The following is a 23,709-nucleotide window of genomic DNA, read 5'->3' on the forward strand; positions in this document are numbered from 1 at the left end:
CAAACCATTTCAAAACACCCTCTTCTGCTCTCTCAACCACGCTCTTTTTATTTCCACACATCTCTCTTACCCTTACGTTACTTACTCGATCAAACCACCTCACACCACACATTGTCCTCAAACATCTCATTTCCAGCACATCCATCCTCCTGCGCACAACTCTATCCATAGCCCACGCCTCGCAACCATACAACATTGTTGGAACCACTATTCCTTCAAACATACCCATTTTTGCTTTCCGAGATAATGTTCTCGACTTCCACACATTTTTCAAGGCTCCCAAAATTTTCGCCCCCTCCCCCACCCTATGATCCACTTCCGCTTCCATGGTTCCATCCGCTGACAGATCCACTCCCAGATATCTAAAACACTTCACTTCCTCCAGTTTTTCTCCATTCAAACTCACCTCCCAATTGACTTGACCCTCAACCCTACTGTACCTAATAACCTTGCTCTTATTCACATTTACTCTTAACTTTCTTCTTCCACACACTTTACCAAACTCAGTCACCAGCTTCTGCAGTTTCTCACATGAATCAGCCACCAGCGCTGTATCATCAGCGAACAACAACTGACTCACTTCCCAAGCTCTCTCATCCCCAACAGACTTCATACTTGCCCCTCTTTCCAGGACTCTTGCATTTACCTCCCTAACAACCCCATCCATAAACAAATTAAACAACCATGGAGACATCACACACCCCTGCCGCAAACCTACATTCACTGAGAACCAATCACTTTCCTCTCTTCCTACACGTACACATGCCTTACATCCTCGATAAAAACTTTTCACTGCTTCTAACAACTTGCCTCCCACACCATATATTCTTAATACCTTCCACAGAGCATCTCTATCAACTCTATCATATGCCTTCTCCAGATCCATAAATGCTACATACAAATCCATTTGCTTTTCTAAGTATTTCTCACATACATTCTTCAAAGCAAACACCTGATCCACACATCCTCTACCACTATATATATATATATATATATATATATATATCTATCTATATATCTGTATATATATATATATATATATATATATATATATATATATATATATATATATATATATATATATATATATATATATATATACATATATATATATATATATATATATATATGAAAAAGATTTTGTGTGATCGGGGCCTGAACATGCAGGAGGGTGAAAGGAGGGCAAGGAATAGAGTGAATTGGAGCGATGTGGTATACCGGGGTTGACGTGCTGTCAGTGGATTGAATCAAGGCATGTGAAGCGTCTGGGGTAAACCATGGAAAGCTGTGTAGGTATGTATATTTGCGTGTGTGGACGTATGTATATACATGTGTATGGGGGTGGGTTGGGCCATTTCTTTCGTCTGTTTCCTTGCGCTACCTCGCAAACGCGGGAGACAGCGAAAAAAAAAAAAAAAAATATATATATATATATATATATATATATATATATATATATATATATATATATATATATATGTATATATATATATATATATATATATATATATATATATATATATATATATATATATATATATATATATATATATATATATATATCTGGCTCTGAGTGAAACGAAGCTCAACGGTAAAGGGGAAGATTGATTTGGTAATGTCTTGGTAGTAAAGTCAGGGGTTAGTGAGAGGACAAGAGCAAGGGAAGGAGTAGCACTACTCCTGAAACGGGAGTGGTGGGAGTATGTGATAGAGTGTAAGAAAGTAAACTCTAGATTGATATGGGTAAAACTGAAAGTTGATGGAGAGAGATGGGTGATTATTGGTGCATATGCACCTGGGCATGAGAAGAAAGATCATGAGAGGCAAGTGTTTTGGGAGCAGCTGAGTGAGTGTGTTAATAGTTTTGATGCACGAGACCGGTTATAGTGATGGGTGATTTGAATGCAAAGGTGAGCAATGTGGCAGTTGAGGGAATAATTGGTGTGCATAGGGTGTTCAGTGTTTTAAATGTTAATGGTGAAGAGCTTGGAGATTCATGTTCTGAAAAAGGACTGGTGATTGGGAATACCTGGTTTATAAAGAGAGATATCCATAAGTATACGTATGAAAGTGGGAGAGATGACCAGAGAGCGTTATTGGATTACGTGTTAATTGAGAGGCGCGCGAAAGAGAGACTTTTGGATGTGCTGAAAGTGCAACTGGAGGGATGTCTGATCATTATCTTGTGGAGGCGAAGGTGAAGATTTGTAGAGGTTTCCAGAAAAGAGGAGAGAATGTTGGGGTGAAGAGAGTGGTGAGAGTAAGTGAGCTTGGGAACTAGACTTGTGTGAGGAAGTACCAGGAGAAACTGAATACAGAATGGAAAAAGTTGAGAACAAAGGACGTAAGGGGAGTGGAGGTGGAATGGGATGTATTTAGGGAAGCAGTGATGGCTTGTGCTTCTCATGCCACAGGCATGAAAAGCGTGGGAGGTGGGCAGATTAGAAAGGGTAGTGAGTGGTGGGATGGAAAAGTAAGATTATTAGTGAAAGAGAAGGGAGAGGCATTTGGAAGATTTTTGAAGGGAAGTAATGCAAATGACTTGGAGATGTATAAAAGAAAGAGGCAGGAGGTCAGGAGAAAGGTGCAACAGGCGAAAAAGAGGGCAAATGAGAATTGAGGTGAGAGAGTATTATTAAATTTTAGGAAGAATAAAAATATGTTTAGGAAGGAGGTAAATAAAGTGCGTAAGATAAGGGAACAAATGGGAACTTCAGTGAAGGGGGCTAATGGGGAGGGGATAACAAATAGTGGTGATATGAGAAGGAGATGAGTGAGTATTTTGAAGGTTGGTTGAATGTGTTAGATCATAGAGTGGCAGATATAGGGTGTTTTGGTCGAGGTGGTGTGCAAAGTAAGAGGGTTAGGGAGAATGATTTGGTAAACAGAAAAGAGGTAGTAAAATCTTTGCGGAAGATGAAAGCCGGCAAGGCAGCGGGTTTGAATGGTATTGCAGTGGAATTTATTAAAAAAGGGGATGACTGTATTGTTGACTGGTTGGTACGGTTATTCACTGTATGTATGACTCATGTTGAGGTGCCTGATGATTGGCGGAATGCTTGCATAGTGCCATTGTGCAAAGGCAAAGGGGATAAGAGTGAGTTCTCAAGTTACAGAGGTATAAGTATGTTTGGTATTCTTAGGAAATTATATGGGAGGGTATTGATTGAGACGGGTGAAGGCATGAAAGGTGCATCAGACTGGGGAGAGCAGTGTGGTTTCAGAAGTGGTAGAGGATGTGTGGATCAGGTATTTGCTTTGAAAAATGTATGTGAGAAATACTTAGAAAAGGAAATGGATTTGTATGTAGTATTCATGGATCTGGAGAAGTCATATGATAGAGTTGATAGAGATGCTCTGTGGAAGGTATTAAGAATATATGGTGTGGGAGGTAAGCTGTTAGAAGCAGTGAAAAGTTTTTATCGAGGATATAAGGCATGTGTACGTGTAGGAAGAGAGGAAAGTGATTGGTTCTCAGTGAATGTTGGTTTGCGGTAGGAATGCGTGATGTCTCCATGGTTGTTTAATTTGTTTATGGATGGGGTTGTTAGGGAGGTGAATGAAGAGTTTTGGAAAGAGGGGCAAGTATGTAGTCTGTTGTGGATGAGAGAGCTTGGGAAGTGAGTCGGTTGTTGTTTGCTGATGATACAGCGCTGGTGGCTGATTCATGTGAGAAACTGCAGAAGGTGGTGACTGAGTTTGATAAAGTGTGTGAAAGAAGAAAACTGAGAGTAAATGTGAATAAGAGCAATGGTATTAGGTACAGTAGGGTTGAGGGACAAGTCAATTGGGACGTAAGTTTGAACGGAGAAAAACTGGAGGAAGTGAGGTATTTTAGATATCTGGGAATGGATTTGGCAGCGGATGGAACCATGGAAGCGGAAGTTAATCATAGGGTGGGGGAGGGGGCGAACGTTTTGGGAGCGTTGAAAAATAAGTGGAAGTCGAGAACGTTAACTTGGAAAACAAAAGTGGGTACGTTTGAAGGAATTGTTGTTTCAACAATATTATATGGTTGCGAGGCGTGGGCTATAGATAGAAATGTGCGCAGGAGGGCGGATGTGCTGTAAATGAGATGTTGAAGGACAATATGTGGTGTGAAGTGATTAAGTAATGAAAGGATAAGAGAGATGTGTGGTAATAAAATGAGTTTGGTTGAGAGAGCAGATGAGGGTGTTTTAAAATGGTTTGGTCACATGGAGAGAATGAGTGAGGAAAGATTGACAAAGAGGATATATGTGTCAGAGGTGGAGGGAACGAGGAGATGTGGGAGACCAAACTGGAGGTGGAAAGATGGAGTGAAAAAGATTTTGAGTGATTGGGGCCTGAACATGCAGGAGGGTGAAAGGCGTGAAAGGAATACAGTGAATTGGAACGATGTGGTGTACCGGGATCGACGTGTTGTCAATGGATTGAACCAGGGCGTGTGAAGCGTCTGGGGTAAACCATGGAAAGGTATGTGGGGCCTGGATGTGGAAAGGGAGCTGTGGTTTCGTTGCATTATACATGACAGCTAGAGACTGAGTGTGAACGAATGTGGCCTTTGCCGTCTTTTCCTAGCGCTACCTCGCGCACATGCGGGGAGAGGGGGTTTTCATTTTATGTGTGGCGGGGTGGCGACGGGAATGAATAAAGGCACCAAGTATGAATCGTGTACATGTGAATATATGTTTATGAAACTACAGCATATTCATCATTCAGTTACCGTCAAACTAGAGTATTTGCATTCACCGATACAAGTCTTTGAGCGACGAAACCATTGATAAATTAATGTTTCTCAAGTCTATCGGAAGCAGAAAGAAAATCAATAATGCTCTTGTGGCAAGATTAAATGAGATGTAACTGTTTGGTTAATCTTAACGGATGTCCAAATATTTCAGCGTTTTTATTTTTTCACCAAAATAAGCAAACATTTAGGAAAGTATTTTGTTGATTATTAAAGAATGTTAATTTATTTCATTTCTTATCTTTGTACTATTTTCCATGCAAAGAAAATATATCTAAATCCTATTTCAGCCAATTTGATTGATTAACCATTGATTAGAAAAAAAATTTAACCACCAATCATTTTATGCCAATAATGATTGATTAATCATGTCTTACAAAGAACACCTACACAGATGAGAGGACCTGGTATATCAGAGCTGATGGTTGTGATGAGTATAATTGTGTACCCCTGATCTCTTCTGTGTCCGACACAAGAAGTATAACTATGTACAAAGTAAGATACTCTGACGCGCGAATCAGTTTGAAGAGTAAGTCAGAGGATGAGACATTATTGTAGGGAATACGTTACTACGATTGTGTCATTAAACTATCACTTTTAAGCCAACGTATTTATTTTCTTTACTACTCAGTAACTGAAGCATCATGATTTGTGGTATAATGAGTCTTTGTGAGTAGTTACATACGGGGCATTATGTAAGGGACGTGAGCCGACTCACTTCACTAGACTTGTTGGTAGCTAAGGTACTGTGGCACATAAAATGGAGCTGTGGAGGATGATATATGGTAATGGATGGTGTGGGGTGACCGATTTGGCGTGAGGTGTTATGTTATGAACTCAATGTTTGGTAGAGGTTGTGCTATATAAAGCTTCGTGTGAAACGTTTGGTTGTGAGAGATTCTGTGATGGTTGGGGTAATGTTTCGTCTCAGACATTGAGTTTATGTAGGATGTTGTCTCGAGTATGACCTGTGAGCATGTAAGGTACTGTGATCTGCTTGAGTTCCTCATGTTGCTAACAGGAGATGGAGGGTCAAATGACATCTGAATTGCTCGTGTTCTACAACGACCACGCTTCAGGCTGACAGCCCGAGCTGGCTGCGTCCAAACTCACGATGGATGTGTCCTTTTGTTTCAGTAATGAGCACTGTAAATACTTCCTGGGCTGCTCGATCTTTCCTCGAGGCAGGGAGATTGCGGATGATTTTTTTTGCACCGCGATGTGAGCGTCTGCAGAGCCTCGCAAGCTGATTGCGGTGCCCAAAACCCGTTACCACACCGCTGTAAAAGGTACACATGGCTTCCTATCATCAAAGAGGACGTGGAAACTGTTGCAGTGATAGTAATATTTTAATGTTCATATTTTGTCGACATGACTAAAGAGGCCTTGCGGTTCCACACACAGGAGAACAAACTCTTATCTAGGCTCTTCAGCGCTGGCCGTGAATCCGTTCATAAATGCTTGCGGTATATGTCACTCTGAAGGTGACTATATTACCTATTGATGGCGTCACAACCTAACATCGAGGGTGATGTTAGTTGCTGTGGTGATGTATTTGACTTCTCCTTGGTTACCCTGAGGATGAGATGGACCTGTGTTCCTGCAAGGTGTGAGACACATAGTTATATCGCTGTGTTTATACCAAGCTGGGTCTGAGAACTTTAGCACCTGAGAAATATATATACGGTATATTGATGACATTTTGGAGGATTACCGTAATGTACCCCAAACGTTTATATATCATTTAAAACTTAATCCAGACAATATTTGAACCTAAACCAGAAATTACGTATAGTCAAAATTATGCAAGGATTGAATGTTTATCAAATTCCCAAAGCTGGAATCATTGTGGTAAACTTGACAGACGTAATGAACTATATCATAAAACAACTCAGCATATCTAAATAAGAATTAAACACAGAGTTAGAGAAGTAAAGGTATCATCTGAACACAGTTTTGCTTTCCATTGATATTTCCATACATAACTATTCGTTACACAACCTGTTCCTTTTTCTGCCTTTATAAGCAACAATACAATCAAAGTTTATCATTTGGTACTTGTAGTTTACCATATCTAACGTGATATATACATGTTAGATTTCATATATATATATATATATATATATATATATATATATATATATATATATACTGCAGGACTGAGCATGACTTAAAGGATCATGACATGACAGAAGCAGTGAGCTCCTCCTTACAGCATGTCATGGGCATCTTCATTCCTTGCCAGTATATGATAACGCATCTTGAGAACTCAAGTATCTAGAGTTAGATACAGTGACACGGACATGGTCAGTGCTAGAAAATTGTCCACTGAACTTTGCATGTAAAAGTGTCTTGGGTAACCTTGATGATATGATATCGTGCAGTGTTGTGGTAGGTAGATCACGGAGGAAAGATTTTACTGTGCTTCAAGTGTAGCGCTGCGTGTGTGTTTGTGTGTCCCCAGCCTGATGGTCGTGTTGTCTCCTTACATGTGTGTACTCAGAATTATTAAGGTGGTCATCCACACCAATAACAAACATCCTCCTGATATATAACGAAAACGGTTTCGGTGACAGAAATAGTTACATGTCTTCGTTCGTAATATCTGTTATACCGATACACGTTTCAACATTGTTTGATGAGTTTAAACTCCCTGGAAATCAAGCATTCTTTTTTCTTTGATGATATTTGTGAAATGATAATGATAATGATAATAATGATAATAATAATGATAATAATCATACTACTACTACTACTACTACTACTACTACTACTAATGATAATGAAAATAATGATAATGATAGTGATGATAATGATAATAATGATAACAGAACTGTAACAAAGTGAACCTATCCCTTACAGTTACAACCAAACCCATTGTTATTGTTGGTTCTTCTAAAGTGAAGATAAACGGACAGTTTTCCCGATCAGAAGACGCTTATGATATCTACCTTTAAAGTGAAATTTCCTCTAGGAATTATTCTCATCCCAATAACCGGGCAATATTCTACTTACAAATATTGAAGACAAAAGACTTTTGAATATCATGTATAGGTTCAAGAACATTCTCCACACGAACAGCAATATTACATCAGTCTCCCAGTTCACAGTGAGACAGACTTTATATTGTAATGAAACATTTTCACTTGATAGGTTTTAAATGACAACCTTACAGTCTTCATAATGAACTGAAACATTTCTATCACTGTAGGATGGAAATGAATACCTTACGGTATTTTTTGTCGGTATTTCTTTATTTCGTTTTTCTGCTTGGAAAGCAATTCATCTCACCCATTTCTGCACATTCGCATAGAGGTAAAAAGATTTTCGCGAAAATTTGCATTTTTTTTCGACAAAGCGATTAGAATCTTCATTTTATTTCATCGAGAGACAGACAGTGTAATGAGACACTGTTATGCTTCCTGGAAAATGAGAATTTTTGAGTCAGAGTTGTCATTATGGAAAAGTTAGTTTTTATAGAATATTATGGAAGTGTTAGCTTTTATAGAATATGGCTGGCTCTCTACGCGCAGAGGCATTTTCTCTTTTTTCTCGGTTGTTGACGCTATGATTATGATCCCTCTCTTTTTTTTTCGGTATGTTCAAGCTATAACTGCAAATGGTAAACACAATTTATAGCCGTGTGCCGTGAGATAAGCTACGATTTTTTTCATTTTTAAATTTGTTGTATTTATTATACTTTGTCGCTGTCTCCCGCCTTAGCGGAATATATATATATATAATATTATATATATATATATATATATATATATATATATATATATATATATATATATATATATATATATACATATATATTGAAAAGGATCACAATTTTGCGCGTGATCAAGATATTCCTATGAGTCCACGGGGAAAATGAAACACGGTAAGTTCCCAAGTGCACTTTCGTGTAATAATCACATCATCAGAGAGAAATAAAATTCAGTTGATATATATATATATATATATATATATATATATATATATATATATATATATATATATATATATATTATTTTTTTTTTTTTATTATACTTTGTCGCTGTCTCCCGCGTTTGCGAGGTAGCACAAGGAAACAGACGAAAGAAATGGCCCAACCCCCCCCCATACACATGTATATACATACGTCCGCACACGCAAATATACATACCTACACAGCCTTCAGCGGTTTACCCCAGACGCTTCACATGCCCTGCTTCAATCCACTGACAGCACGTCAACCCCGGTATACCACATCGCTCCAACTCACTCTATTCCTTGCCCTCCTTTCACCCTCCTGCATGTTCAGGCCCCGATCACACAAAATCTTTTTCACTCCATCTTTCCACCTCCAATTTGGTCTCCCTCTTCTCCTCGTTCCCTCCACCTCCGACACATATATCCTCTTGGTCAATCTTTCCTCACTCATCCTCTCCATGTGCCCAAACCACTTCAAAACACCCTCTTCTGCTCTCTCAACCACGCTCTTTTTATTTCCACACATCTCTCTTACCCTTACGGTACTCACTCGATCAAACCACCTCACACCACACATTGTCCTCAAACATCTCATTTCCAGCACATCCATCCTCCTGCGCACAACTCTATCCATAGCCCACGCCTCGCAACCATACAACATTGTTGGAACCACTATTCCTTCAAACATACCCATTTTTGCTTTCCGAGATAATGTTCTCGACTTCCACACATTCTTCAAGGCCCCCAGGATTTTCGCCCCCTCCCCCACCCTATGATCCACTTCCGCTTCCATGGTTCCATCCGCTGCCAGATCCACTCCCAGATATCTAAAACACTTCACTTCCTCCAGTTTTTCTCCATTCAAACTCACCTCCCAATTGACTTGACCCTCAACCCTACTGTACCTAATAACCTTGCTCTTATTCACATTTACTCTTAACTTTCTTCTTCCACACACTTTTCCAAACTCAGTCACCAGCTTCTGCAGTTTCTCACATGAATCAGCCACCAGCACTGTATCATCAGCGAACAACAACTGACTCACTTCCCAAGCTCTCTCATCCCCAACAGACTTCATACTTGCCCCTCTTTCCAAAACTCTTGCATTTACCTCCCTAACAACCCCATCCATAAACAAATTAAACAACCATGGAGACATCACACACCCCTGCCGCAAACCTACATTCACTGAGAACCAATCACTTTCCTCTCTTCCTACACGTACACATGCCTTACATCCTCGATAAAAACTTTTCACTGCTTCTAACAACTTTCCTCCCACACCATATATTCTTAATACCTTCCACAGAGCATCTCTATCAACTCTATCATATGCCTTCTCCAGATCCATAAATGCTACATACAAATCCATTTGCTTTTCTAAGTATTTCTCACATACATTCTTCAAAGCAAACACCTGATCCACACATCCTCTACCACTTCTGAAACCACACTGCTCTTCCCCAATCTGATGCTCTGTACATGCCTTCACCCTCTCAATCAATACCCTCCCATATAATTTACCAGGAATACTCAACAAACTTATACCTCTGTAATTTGAGCACTCACTCTTATCCCCTTTGCCTTTGTACAATGGCACTATGCACGCATTCCGCCAATCCTCAGGCACCTCACCATGAGTCATACATACATTAAATAACCTTACCAACCAGTCAACAATACAGTCACCCCCTTTTTTAATAAATTCCACTGCAATACCATCCAAACCTACTGCCTTGCCGGCTTTCATCTTCCGCAAAGCTTTCACTACCTCTTCTCTGTTTACCAAATCATTTTCCCTAACCCTCTCACTTTGCACACCACCTCGACCAAAACACCCTATATCTGCCACTCTATCATCAAACACATTCAACAAACCTTCAAAATACTCACTCCATCTCCTTCTCACGTCACCACTACTTGTTATCACCTCCCCACTTGCGCCCTTCACCGAAGTTCCCATTTGCTCCCTTGTCTTACGCACTTTATTTACCTCCTTCCAGAACATCTTTTTATTCTCCCTAAAATTAAATGATACTCTCTCACCCCAACTCTCATTTGCCCTTTTTTTCACCTCTTGCACCTTTCTCTTGACCTCCTGTCTCTTTCTTTTATACATCTCCCACTCAATTGCATTTTTTCCCTGCAAAAATCGTCCAAATGCCTCTCTCTTCTCTTTCACTAATACTCTTACTTCTTCATCCCACCACTCACTACCCTTTCTAATCAACCCACCTCCCACTCTTCTCATGCCACAAGCATCTTTTGCGCAATCCATCACTGATTTCCTAAATACATCCCATTCCTCCCCCACTCCCCTTATATATATATATATATATATATATATATATATATATATATATATATATATATATATATATTTTTTTTTTTTTTTTTTTTGCCGCTGTCTCCCGCATTTGCGAGGTAGCGCAAGGAAACAGACGAAAGAAATGGCCCAAACCACCCCCATGCACATGTATATACATACACGTCCACACACGCAAATATACATACCTACACAGCTTTCCATGGTTTACCCCAGACGCTTCACATGCCCTGATTCAATCCACTGACAGCACGTCAACCCCGGTAAACCACATCGATCCAATTCACTCTATTCCTTACCCTCCTTTCACCCTCCTGCATGTTCAGGCCCCGATCACACAAAATCTTTTTCACTCCATCTTTCCACCTCCAATTTGGCCTCCCACTTCTCCTCGTTCCCTCCACATCCGACACATATATCCTCTTGGTCAATCTTTCCTCACTCATTCTGTCCATGTGACCGAACCATTTCAAAACACCCTCTTCTGCTCTCTCAACCACACTCTTTTTATTACCACACATCTCTCTCACCCTATTATTACTTACTCGATCAAAAGACCTCACACCACATATTGTCCTCAAACATCTCATTTCTAGCACATCCACCCTCCTGCGCATAACTCTATCCATAGCCCACGCCTCGCAACCATACAACATTGTTGGAACCACTATTCCTTCAAACATACCCATTTTTGCTTTCCGTGATAATGTTATCGACTTCCACACATTCTTCAACGCTCCCAGAATTTTCGCCCCCTCCCCAACCCTATGATTCACTTCCGCTTCCATGGTTCCATCTCCTGCCAAATCCACTCCCAGATATCTAGAACCCTTCACTTCCTCCAGTTTTTCTCCATTCAAACTCACCTCCCAATTGACTTGACCCTCAACCCTACTGTACCTAATAACCTTGCTCTTATTCACATTTACTCTTAACTTTCTTCTCTCACACACTTTTCCAAACTCAGTCACCAGCTTCTGCAGTTTCTCACATGAATCAGCCACCAGCACTGTATCATCAGCGAACAACAACTGACTCACTTCCCAAGCTCTCTCATCCCCAACAGACTTCATACTTGCCCCTCTTTCCAAAACTCTTGCATTTACCTCCCTAACAACCCCATCCATAAACAAATTAAACAACCATGGAGACATCACACACCCCTGCCGCAAACCTACATTCACTGAGAACCAATCACTTTCCTCTCTTCCTACACGTACACATGCCCTTACATCCTCGATAAAAACTTTTCACTGCTTCTAACAACTTTCCTCCCACACCATATATTCTTAATACCTTCCACAGAGCATCTCTATCAACTCTATCATATGCCTTCTCCAGATCCATAAATGCTACATACAAATCCATTTGCTTTTCTAAGTATTTCTCACATACATTCTTCAAAGCAAACACCTGATCCACACATCCTCTACCACTTCTGAAACCACACTGCTCTTCCCCAATCTGATGCTCTGTACATGCCTTCACCCTCTCAATCAATACCCTCCCATATAATTTACCAGGAATACTCAACAAACTTATACCTCTGTAATTTGAGCACTCACTCTTATCCCCTTTGCCTTTGTACAATGGCACTATGCACGCATTCCGCCAATCCTCAGGCACCTCACCATGAGTCATACATATATTAAATAACCTTACCAACCAGTCAACAATACAGTCACCCCCTTTTTTAATAAATTCCACTGCAATACCATCCAAACCTACTGCCTTGCCGGCTTTCATCTTCCGCAAAGCTTTCACTACCTCTTCTCTGTTTACCAAATCATTTTCCCTAACCCTCTCACTTTGCACACCACCTCGACCAAAACACCCTATATCTGCCACTCTATCATCAAACACATTCAACAAACCTTCAAAATACTCACTCCATCTCCTTCTCACGTCACCACTACTTGTTATCACCTCCCCACTTGCGCCCTTCACCGAAGTTCCCATTTGCTCCCTTGTCTTACGCACTTTATTTACCTCCTTCCAGAACATCTTTTTATTCTCCCTAAAATTTAATGATACTCTCTCACCCCAACTCTCATTTGCCCTTTTTTTCACCTCTTGCACCTTTCTCTTGACCTCCTGTCTCTTTCTTTTATACATCTCCCACTCAATTGCATTTTTTCCTTGCAAAAATCGTCCAAATGCCTCTCTCTTCTCTTTCACTAATACTCTTACTTCTTCATCCCACCACTCACTACCCTTTCTAATCAACCCACCTCCCACTCTTCTCATGCCACAAGCATCTTTTGCGCAATCCATCACTGATTTCCTAAATACATCCCATTCCTCCCCCACTCCCCTTATATATATATATATATATATATATATATATATATATATATATATATATATATATATATTTTTTTTTTTTTTTTTTTTCCGCTGTCTCCCGCATTTGCGAGGTAGCGCAAGGAAACAGACGAAAGAAATGGCCCAAACCACCCCCATGCACATGTATATACATACACGTCCACACACGCAAATATACATACCTACACAGCTTTCCATGGTTTACCCCAGACGCTTCACATGCCCTGATTCAATCCACTGACAGCACGTCAACCCCGGTAAACCACATCGATCCAATTCACTCCATTCCTTACCCTCCTTTCACCCTCCTGTATGTTCAGGCCCCGATCACACAAAATCTTTTTCACTCCATCTTTCCACCTCCAATTTGGCCTCCCACTTCTCCTCGTTCCCTCCACATCCGACACATATATCCTCTTGGTCAATCTTTCCTCACTCATTCTGTCCATGTGACCGAACCATTTCAAAACACCCTCTTCTGCTCTCTCAACCACACTCTTTTTATTACCACACATCTCTCTCACCCTATTATTACTTACTCGATCAAAACACCTCACACCACATATTGTCCTCAAACATCTCATTTCTAGCACATCCACCCTCCTGCGCATAACTCTATCCATAGCCCACGCCTCGCAACCATACAACATTGTTGGAACCACTATTCCTTCAAACATACCCATTTTTGCTTTCAGTGATAATGTTATCGACTTCCACACATTCTTCAACGCTCCCAGAATTTTCGCCCCCTCCCCAACCCTATGATTCACTTCCGCTTCCATGGTTCCATCTCCTGCCAAATCCACTCCCAGATATCTAGAACCCTTCACTTCCTCCAGTTTTTCTCCATTCAAACTTACCTCCCAGTCGACTTCTCCCTCAACCCTACTGTACCTAATAACCTTGCTCTTATTCACATTTACTCTCAACTTTCTTCTCTCACACACTTTACCAAACTCAGTCACCAGCTTCTGCAGTTTCTCATATGAATCAACCAGCAGCGCTGTATCATCAGCGAACAACAACTGACTCACTTCCCACGCTCTCTGATCCACAACAGACTTCATACTTGCCCCTCTTTCCAAAACTCTTGCATTCACCTCTCTAACAAACCCATCCATAAACAAATTAAGCAATCATGGAGACATCACACACCCCTGCCGCAAACCTACATTCACTGAGAACCAATCACTTTTCTCTCTTCCTACACGTACACATGCCCTACATCCTTGATAAAAACTTTTCACTGCTACCAACCTGCCTCCCACGCCATATATTCTTATTACCTTCCACAGAGCATCTCTATCAACTCTTATCATATGCCTTCTCCAGATCCATAAATGCTACATACAAATCCACTTGCTATTCTAATTATTTCTCACATACATTCTTCAAAGCAAACACCTGATCCACACATCCTCTACCACTTCTGAAACCACACTGCTCTTCCACAATCTGATGCTCTGTACATGTCTTCACCCTCTCAATCGATACCCTTTCATATAATTTACCAGGAATACTCAACAAACTTATACCTCTGTAATTTGAGCACTCACCTTTGTCCCCTTTGCCTTTGTACAATGGCAATATGGAGGCATTCCTCCAATCCTTAGGCACCTCACCATGAGTCCTACATACATTAAATAACCTTACCAACTAGTCAACAATACAGTCACCCCCTTTTTTAATAGATTCCACAGCAATAACATCCAACCCCGCTGCCTTGCCAGCTTTCATCTTCCGCAAAGCTTTCACTACCTCTTCTCTGCTTACCAGATCATTCTCCCTAGACCTCTCACTTTTTACACCACCTCGACCAAAACACCCACCCCTCACTACCCTTTCTAATCTGCCCACCTCCCGCGCTTCTCATGCCATAAGCATCTTTTGCGCAAGCCATCACTGCTTCCCTAAATACACCCTATTCTTCCCCCACTCCCCTTACCTCCTTTGTTCTCACCTTTTTCCATTCTGTAGTCAGTCTCTCCTGGTACTTCCTCACACAAGTCTCCTTCCCAAGCTCACTTACTCTCACCACTCTCTTCACCCCAACATTCTCCCTTTTCTGAAAACATCTACAAATCTTCAGCTTTGCCTCCACAAGATAATGATCAGATATCCCTCCAGTTTCACCTCTCAGCACATTAACATCCAAAAGTCTCTCTTTCGCACGCCTATCAATTAGCACTTAATCCAATAACGCTCTGGCCATCTCTCCTACATACATACGTATACTTATGTATATCTCGCTTTTTAAACCAGGTATTCCCAATCACCAGTCCTTTTTCAGCACATAAATCTACAAGCTCTTCACCATTTCCATTTACAACAGTGAACACCCCATGTATACCAATTATTCCCTCAACTGCCACATTACTCACCTTTGCATTCAAATCACCCATCACTATAACCCGGTCTCGTGCATCAAAACTACTAACACATTCATTCAGCTGCTCCCAAAACATTTGCCGCTCATGATCTTTCTTCTCATGCCCAGGTGCATATGCACCAATAATCACCCATCTCATTACCCATATCATTATAGAGTTTACTTTCTTACACTCTATCACATACTCCCACTACTCCTGTTTCAGGAGTAGTGCTACTCCTTCCCTTGCTCTTGTCCTCTCACTAACCCCTGACTTTACTCCCAAGACATTCCCAAACCACTCTTCCCCTTTACCCTTGAGCTTCGTTTCACTCAGAGCCAAAACATCCAGGTTCCTTTCCTCAATCATACTACCTATCTCTCCTTTTTTCTCATCTTGGTTACATCCACATACATTTAGACACTCCATTCTGAGCCTTCGAGGAGGATGAGCACTCCCCGCGTGACTCTTTCTTCTGTTTCCCCTTTTAGAAAGTTAAAATACAAGGAGGGGAGGGTTTCTGGCCCCCCGCTCCCGTCCCCTTTAGTCGCCTTCTACGACACGTGAGGAATGCGTGGGAAGTATTCTTTCTCCCCTATCCCCTATATATATATATATATATATATATATATATATATATATATATATATATATATATATATCCCGGTGAAGAGACAGTTTACCCTTACCCAATTTCATACTTTTGCTATACCAAAGTGTTAATCCCTCATACTGGAACGATTCTGAAAGATCTGTTGTGTTTAAAGATTAACGTGAGAGTTTTTTGGGTTTCATTTGTAACCGTTTCAGCGTTGTGTTCTGGACTACAGCGGTGTTGAACGCCAGAGTTGGCTGTTGACATACAAAAGGACACAGTGTTGAGGCTCCATCTTTTGCTATGACCTGTGCAACTGCGGAGATGGGCGCTAGTGCTGGCTGCTGACGTTCATAGACACACAATGTTGAGAACGGAAACGTTTACCATTACTTATAAGTACATATGTAGAAAAATGAAAATGTATAATCATTCTTAGACATTATCTTTATATGTGGGATTTTTATATAATTCTTATCATTATTGGAATGGAACAGATACTTCCCAGAAAAATGTTACACAGTTGTTGACCACTTTTATACAACTCAGATATAACACGAAGTCAATTTTTATTCAACTATTGCTTAATTTGATATCATACTATCATGACACGTCCATTACAGCAGGTTGAATATGAAAATCTCTGAAATCTACATCAACAATATATTCTTCATGCAATAATAACACCAGTGCGTGATGTGCGGGGAGCATGAAAAATTTCATATTGGAAAGTACGTTAGGTGTAAATACAGCCAGCCGCCTGGGTAATTGTTTTTCCTGTATCAGGTCTGGTTCAGCTGATCCTCCATTGGTACAGTTTTTACTACCGTCCTCATTCATGAGGCATGGATATACGCAGCTAGATATTACCCATGCTCGTTATATGATTCTTTTTTGTTTGTGTGTATGTACCATTTTTGCTGTTTCGCTTTCAGATTTCCGGAAACCTTGAAAATGCAGAGAAATGTAATTTATATATATATATGTATTTATTTATTTTGCTTTGTCGCTGTCTCCCGCGTTAGCGAGGTAGCGCAAGGAAACAGACGAAAGAATGGCCCAACCCACCCACATACACATGTATGTACGTACACGTCCACACGCAGCACATATATATACCTATACATCTCAATGTATACATATATATATACACACACAGACATATACATATATACCCATGTACATAATTCATACTGTCTGCCCTTATTCATTCCCATCGCCATCCCGCCACACCTGGAATAACAACACCCTCCCCCCCATTTGTGCGAGGTACCGCTAGGAAAAGACAATAAAGGCCCCATTCGTTCACACTCAGTCTCTAGCTGTCATGTGATAATACACAGAAACCACAGCTCCCTTTCCACATCCAGGCCCCACAGAACTTTCCATGGTATATATATATATATATATATATATATATATCCCTGGGGATAGGGGAGAACAAATACTTCCCACGCATTCCTCACTTGTTGTAAAAAGGCGACTAAAGGGGACGGTAGCGGGGGGCTGGAAACCCTCCTCCTTGTATTTCAACTTTCTAAAAGGAGAAACAGAAGGAGTCACGCGGGGAGTGCTCATCCTCCTCGAAGGCTCAGATTTGGGTGTCTAAATGTGTGTGGATGTAACCAAGATGAGAAAAAAGGAGAGATAGGTAGTATGTTTGAGGAAAGGAACCTGGGTGTCTTGGCTTTGAGTGAAACGAAGCTCAAGGGTAAAGGGGAAGAGTAGTTTGGGAATGTCTTGGGAGTTATGGGTTAGTGAAGTCATGGGTTAGTGAAAGTACAAGAGCAAAGGAAGGAGTAGCACTACTCCTGAAACAGGAGTGGTGGGAGTATGTGATACAGTGTAAGAAAGTAAACTCTAGATTGATATGGGTAAAACTGAAAGTGGATGGAGAGAGATGGGTGATTACTGGTGCACATGCATCTGGGCATGAGAAGAAAGATCAGTGTGGTTTCAGAAGTGGTATAGGATGGGTGGATCAGGTGTTTGCTTTGAAGAATGTATGTGAGAAATACTTAGAAAAGCAAATTGATTTGTATGTAGCATTTGTGGGACTGCAGAAGGCATATGATAAGAGTTGATAGAGATGCTCTGTGGAAGGTATTAAGAATATATAGTGTGGGAGGCAGGTTGGTAGCAGTGAAAAGTTTTTATCGAGGATGTAAGGCATGTGTACGTGTAGGAAGAGAGGAAAGTGATTGCTTCTCAGAGAATTTAGGTTTGTGGCAGGGGTGTGTGAAGTCTCCATGGTTGTTTAATTGGTTTATGGATGGGGTTTATAGGGAGGTGAATGCAAGAGTTTTGGAAGAGGGGCAAGTATGAAGTCTGTTGTGGATGAGAGAGCTTGGGAAGTGAGACAGTTGTTGTTTGCTGATGATACAACGCTGGTAGCGGATTCGTGTTAGAAACTGCAGAAGCTGGTGACTGAGTTTGGTAAAGTGTGTGAAAGAAGAAAGTCGAGAGTAAATGCGAATAAGAGCAAGGTTATTAGGTACAATAGGGTTGAGGGACAAGTCAATTGGGAGGTAAGTTTGAATTGAGAAAAACTGGAGGAAGTGAAGTGTTTTAGATATCTGGGAGTGTATTTGGCAGCGGATGGAACCATGGAAGTGGAAGTGATCATAGGGTGAGGGAGGGAGCGAAAGTTATGGGAGCGTTGAAGAATGTGTGGAAGTCGAGAACATTATCTCTGAAAGCAAAAATGGGTATGTTTGAAGGAATAGTGGTTCCAGGAATGTTGTATGGTTTCGAGGCGTGGGCTATAGGTAGAGTTGTGCGGATGAGGGTGGATGTGGTGGAAATGAGATGATTGAGGACGATATGTGGTGTGAGGTGGTTTGATCGAGTAAGTAATAGTAGGGTAAGAGTAATGTGTGGTAATAAAAAGAGTGTGGTTGAGAGAGCAGAAGAGGGTGTTTTGAAATGGTTTGGTCATATGGAGAGAATGAGCGAGGAAAGATTGACAAAGAGGATATATGTGTCGGAGGTGGAGGGAACGAGGAGAATTGGGAGACCAAATTTTAGGTGGATAGGTGGAGTGAAAAAGATTTTGAGTGATCGGGGTCTGAACATGCTGGAGGGTGATAGGTGTGCAAGGAATAGAGTGAATTGGAACGATGTGGTATACCGGGGTCGACGTGCTGTCAGTGTATTGAACCAGGGCATGTGAAGCGTCGGGGTAAACCATGGAAAGTTGTGTGGGGCCTGGATGTGGAAAGGCGGCTGTGGTTTCGGTGCATTATTACATGACAGCTAGAGACTGAGTGTGAACGAATGTGGCCTTTGTTGTCTTTTCCTCGCGCTACCTCGCGCACATAAGGGGGGAGGGGGTTGTTATTTCATGTGTAGCGGGGTGGCGATGGGAGTGAATAAAGGCACAGTATGAATTATGTACATGTGTATATATGTACATATCTTTGTGTGCATATATATGTATACGTTGAGATGCATAGGTATGTATATTTGCTTGTCTGGACGTGTATGTATATACATGTGTATGTGGATGGGTTGGGCCATCCTTTCCTCTGGTTCTCTGTTTCCTTGCGCTACCTCGCTAACGCGGGAGACAGCGATAAAGCAAAATAAGTAATATATATATATCTTTTTTTCATACTATCCCCCCATTTCCCGCGTTAGCGAGGTAGCGTTAAGAACAGAGGACTGAGCCTTTGAAGGAAATCCTCACTTGGCTCCCTTCTTTGTTCTTTTTTTCGGAAAATTAAAAATGAGAGGGGAGGATTTCCAGCCCCTCGCTCCCTTACCTTTTAGTCGCCTTCTACGACACGTAGGAAATACGTGGGAAGTAACCCCAGGGATGAGATATATATATATATATATATATATATATATATATATATATATATATATATATATATATATATATATATATATATGTATATATTTATATATATATATATATATATATATATATATTATATATATATACATAGTAAGTACAATATTACTGCTCTCTTCGAGCAACATGTTGCTGCAGAATTGGCTGCTGTGAGATGTCCCCGTGCCCCACTACCAGCTTTTAGATCTCTCGTGGTTACTCTGCAACGATAGGCTTTCGAGAAGAATCTCAAACCAAATCTGGGTACAGTGATAAGCGTAAAGGGATTATCATGTATCCTCTTCTCTCCTCTACTTTCCGATGTCTTATCATATTCAAGAACAATTTGTGCACAAGAAGTGCCTTTGAATTATGAGGAATATTCAGACGTTGAAGCCCAGGACAGGACTTCCTACCCACATGATGACGATGTTTACAGGCCATGTGAAAATCAGTTGCCGAAATTGATACACCCCATACTGAAGTGATGTGATGAGTGACTTAGATCAAGACTGAATGAACAGAACCCAGTCCCAGTCGCTCTTAAATTTCTGTTGGTATGGCTATGGTGAAGAACAATTTGTTCAGTTTTCTTCAAAACGTGAATATCTTGTATATTGTTATAAAGCATTATGTAAATGAAATGAAAAAGGACAGTTCTGATCATTGTTGTCTTTTCCATAGATTCTTCCAATTGAAGCTTAAAAGCAGTATTGATGTACAATGGACACTTTCTTGTTTCTCATCGAGCAAACCATCCAGTTCATACGAAGAAAGCATTTGAATATTCTGTGACTTTTTTGGACTTGCTCATATACAATGGCCACAAGCGAATTTCTGTGTTGTAATCCAAATTCATCAGCCATGTTGTGGGACAACAAGGAATGTCACCCAAATACTCATGGTCTCTACACTTACGGGACAGCCGAACCAAGAAACCAACATTATGTTAAGAGCGATAGGCTCAGGATAGGACGCTTCGTCCCCACATATTTGAAATTTAAGGAATACCCAGTATTGGGGTGAATGAATTTGAGGAATATCCAGTATTGGGGTGAATAAAGGACCGCCACCACAGTTTCACATTAAGCTTGAACTAATGAAAACTTAAGCAAAAGACCTCAACAAGGAAGGCCAAGGGTTTCAACCTCTTTTCCTCAAGTTCCTACAAACTAGCCATGCCATACTCCAAGACAAAATGTTTACCGGGTCACTAATACAACAACAGTTCCTGTACCCAAGTTTGGAGGAGAGATTGAACAGCCGTGTAAAGGATGTCTGACTCACGATTGCGACCGTCCTAAGGAACTGGCAAGGAAATGAGAATTCGGATGATCACCAGGATATTGTCAAAGACGTCGTCAGAAAGTATAACATTCTATGATGTAACATGAACCTGTAGTGACACTTCCTGCAGTCACATCTAGAATCCCTCCCGGGTGACGTGGGTGCAGTTAGTGTGGTACAGGGCAGAAGGTTTCACCAAAACGTTTCTGAGGTGGAGAGACGCTACCAAGGCCCTTAGGGTATCGACTGCTGAAGAGGAACGACCACATGTCAACAAACAAAAGATGATAATTCACCATAGCTAAAGCTGATGATTCCAAGTTGTACTGATGAATAGCTGCAACATATACTTTTTCATTATTCAGTATATCTTTTTTTCTTATTTCTTATTTCATCTAAGAAAAATAAACTAATCTTGAATGATCTGATATATATATGTATCTGGTCAGTTTTACAATCATTTGCCTTTACACATACTGATAACAGAGCGTGCAAGAGCAGATCAAAATTAGTTAAGATCGCTTTTTTTTGTAAAAACAGATGAAATTTTTTGTCCTTTTCTCAGACCATTGTAACTAAGAATCAAATTGATAACTGGAGCATGACGCCAGTATTATAAGTAAATCATCTTGGGAACATTTGTAATCCGAGCGATCATATGAAACATAATGTTGTACATACCTGTACATACTTGTGCATTTGAGGGACCAATGTCGGTGGTCAAGCTTCCCTCTCTGTATTACCTCCTATATTTGGAACAGACATCAATTGCCCATTATCTTCACTTCAGTACACAGTGAAAACATTATTAGTTAAAATCCTGCATCTCTTATTTTTCTTTCAGAGATATATGAGTTGATTCATTGGCGAAGAAAAATAATTTCCAAAAAATTAACTTCACATTCCAGTGTTATGTAAATTAATGTTACGGATTTCATTACACGGGAGACCTTTCACAGAGAAAGACTAATGATCACAATTCACTGCTACCTGGAAGCTGTATCTAATTATCTCTCAAATATGAGACAACGGTTTACCTGATCAGCCTTTTAGAAATACTGTGATGTGATTTATACTCCTGTATAAATTTGACGTTGTTCAGCCGTAGACACATGGAAAACTATAAATAAATATAGTCCTAAATTTGATACCTCTAAGAATTGATTACTATTACATATATATATATATATATATATATATATATATATATATATATATATATATATATATATATATATATATATATATATATATATAATTATGTTTTATTATACTTTGTCGCTGTCTCCCGCGTTAGCGAGGTAACACAAGGAAACAGACGAAAGGATGGCCCAACCCTCCCATATAAACATATATATACATACTCCACACACACATATACTACCTATACATTTCAACGTACATATATATATATATATATATATATATATATATATATATATATATATATATATATATATATATATATATATATATTTTTTTTTTTTTTTTGCTTTGTCGCTGTCTCCCGCGTTTGCGAGATAGCGCAAGGAAACAGACGAAAGAAATGGCCCAACCCACCCCCATACACATGTATATACATACGTCCACACACGCAAATATACATACCTACACAGCTTTCCATGGTTTACCCCAGACGCTTCACATGCCCTGATTCAATCCACTGACAGCACGTCAAACCCGGTATACCACATCGATCCAATTCACTCTATTCCTTGCCCTCCTTTCACCCTCCTGCATGTTCAGGCCCCGATCACACAAAATCTTTTTCACTCCATCTTTCCACCTCCAATTTGGTCTCCCACTTCTCCTCGTTCCCTCCACCTCCAACACATATATCCTCTTGGTCAATCTTTCCTCACTCATTCTCTCCATGTGCCCAAACCATTTCAAAACACCCTCTTCTGCTCTCTCAACCACGCTCTTTTTATTTCCACACATCTCTCTTACCCTTACGTTACTTACTCGATCAAACCACCTCACACCACACATTGTCCTCAAACATCTCATTTCCAGCATATCCATCCTCCTGCGCACAACTCTATCCATAGCCCACGCCTCGCAACCATACAACATTGTTGGAACCACTATTCCTTCAAACATACCCATTTTTGCTTTCCGAGATAATGTTCTCGACTTCCACACATTCTTCAAGGCTCCCAGAATTTTCGCCCCCTCCCCCACCCTATGACCCACTTCCACTTCCATGGTTCCATTCGCTGCCAGATCCACTCCCAGATATCTAAAATACTTTTCTTCCTCCAGTTTTTCTCCATTCAAACTTAC

Source organism: Panulirus ornatus, chromosome 14 (genome assembly GCF_036320965.1).
Source record: "Panulirus ornatus isolate Po-2019 chromosome 14, ASM3632096v1, whole genome shotgun sequence".
NCBI classification, from domain to species: domain Eukaryota; kingdom Metazoa; phylum Arthropoda; class Malacostraca; order Decapoda; family Palinuridae; genus Panulirus; species Panulirus ornatus.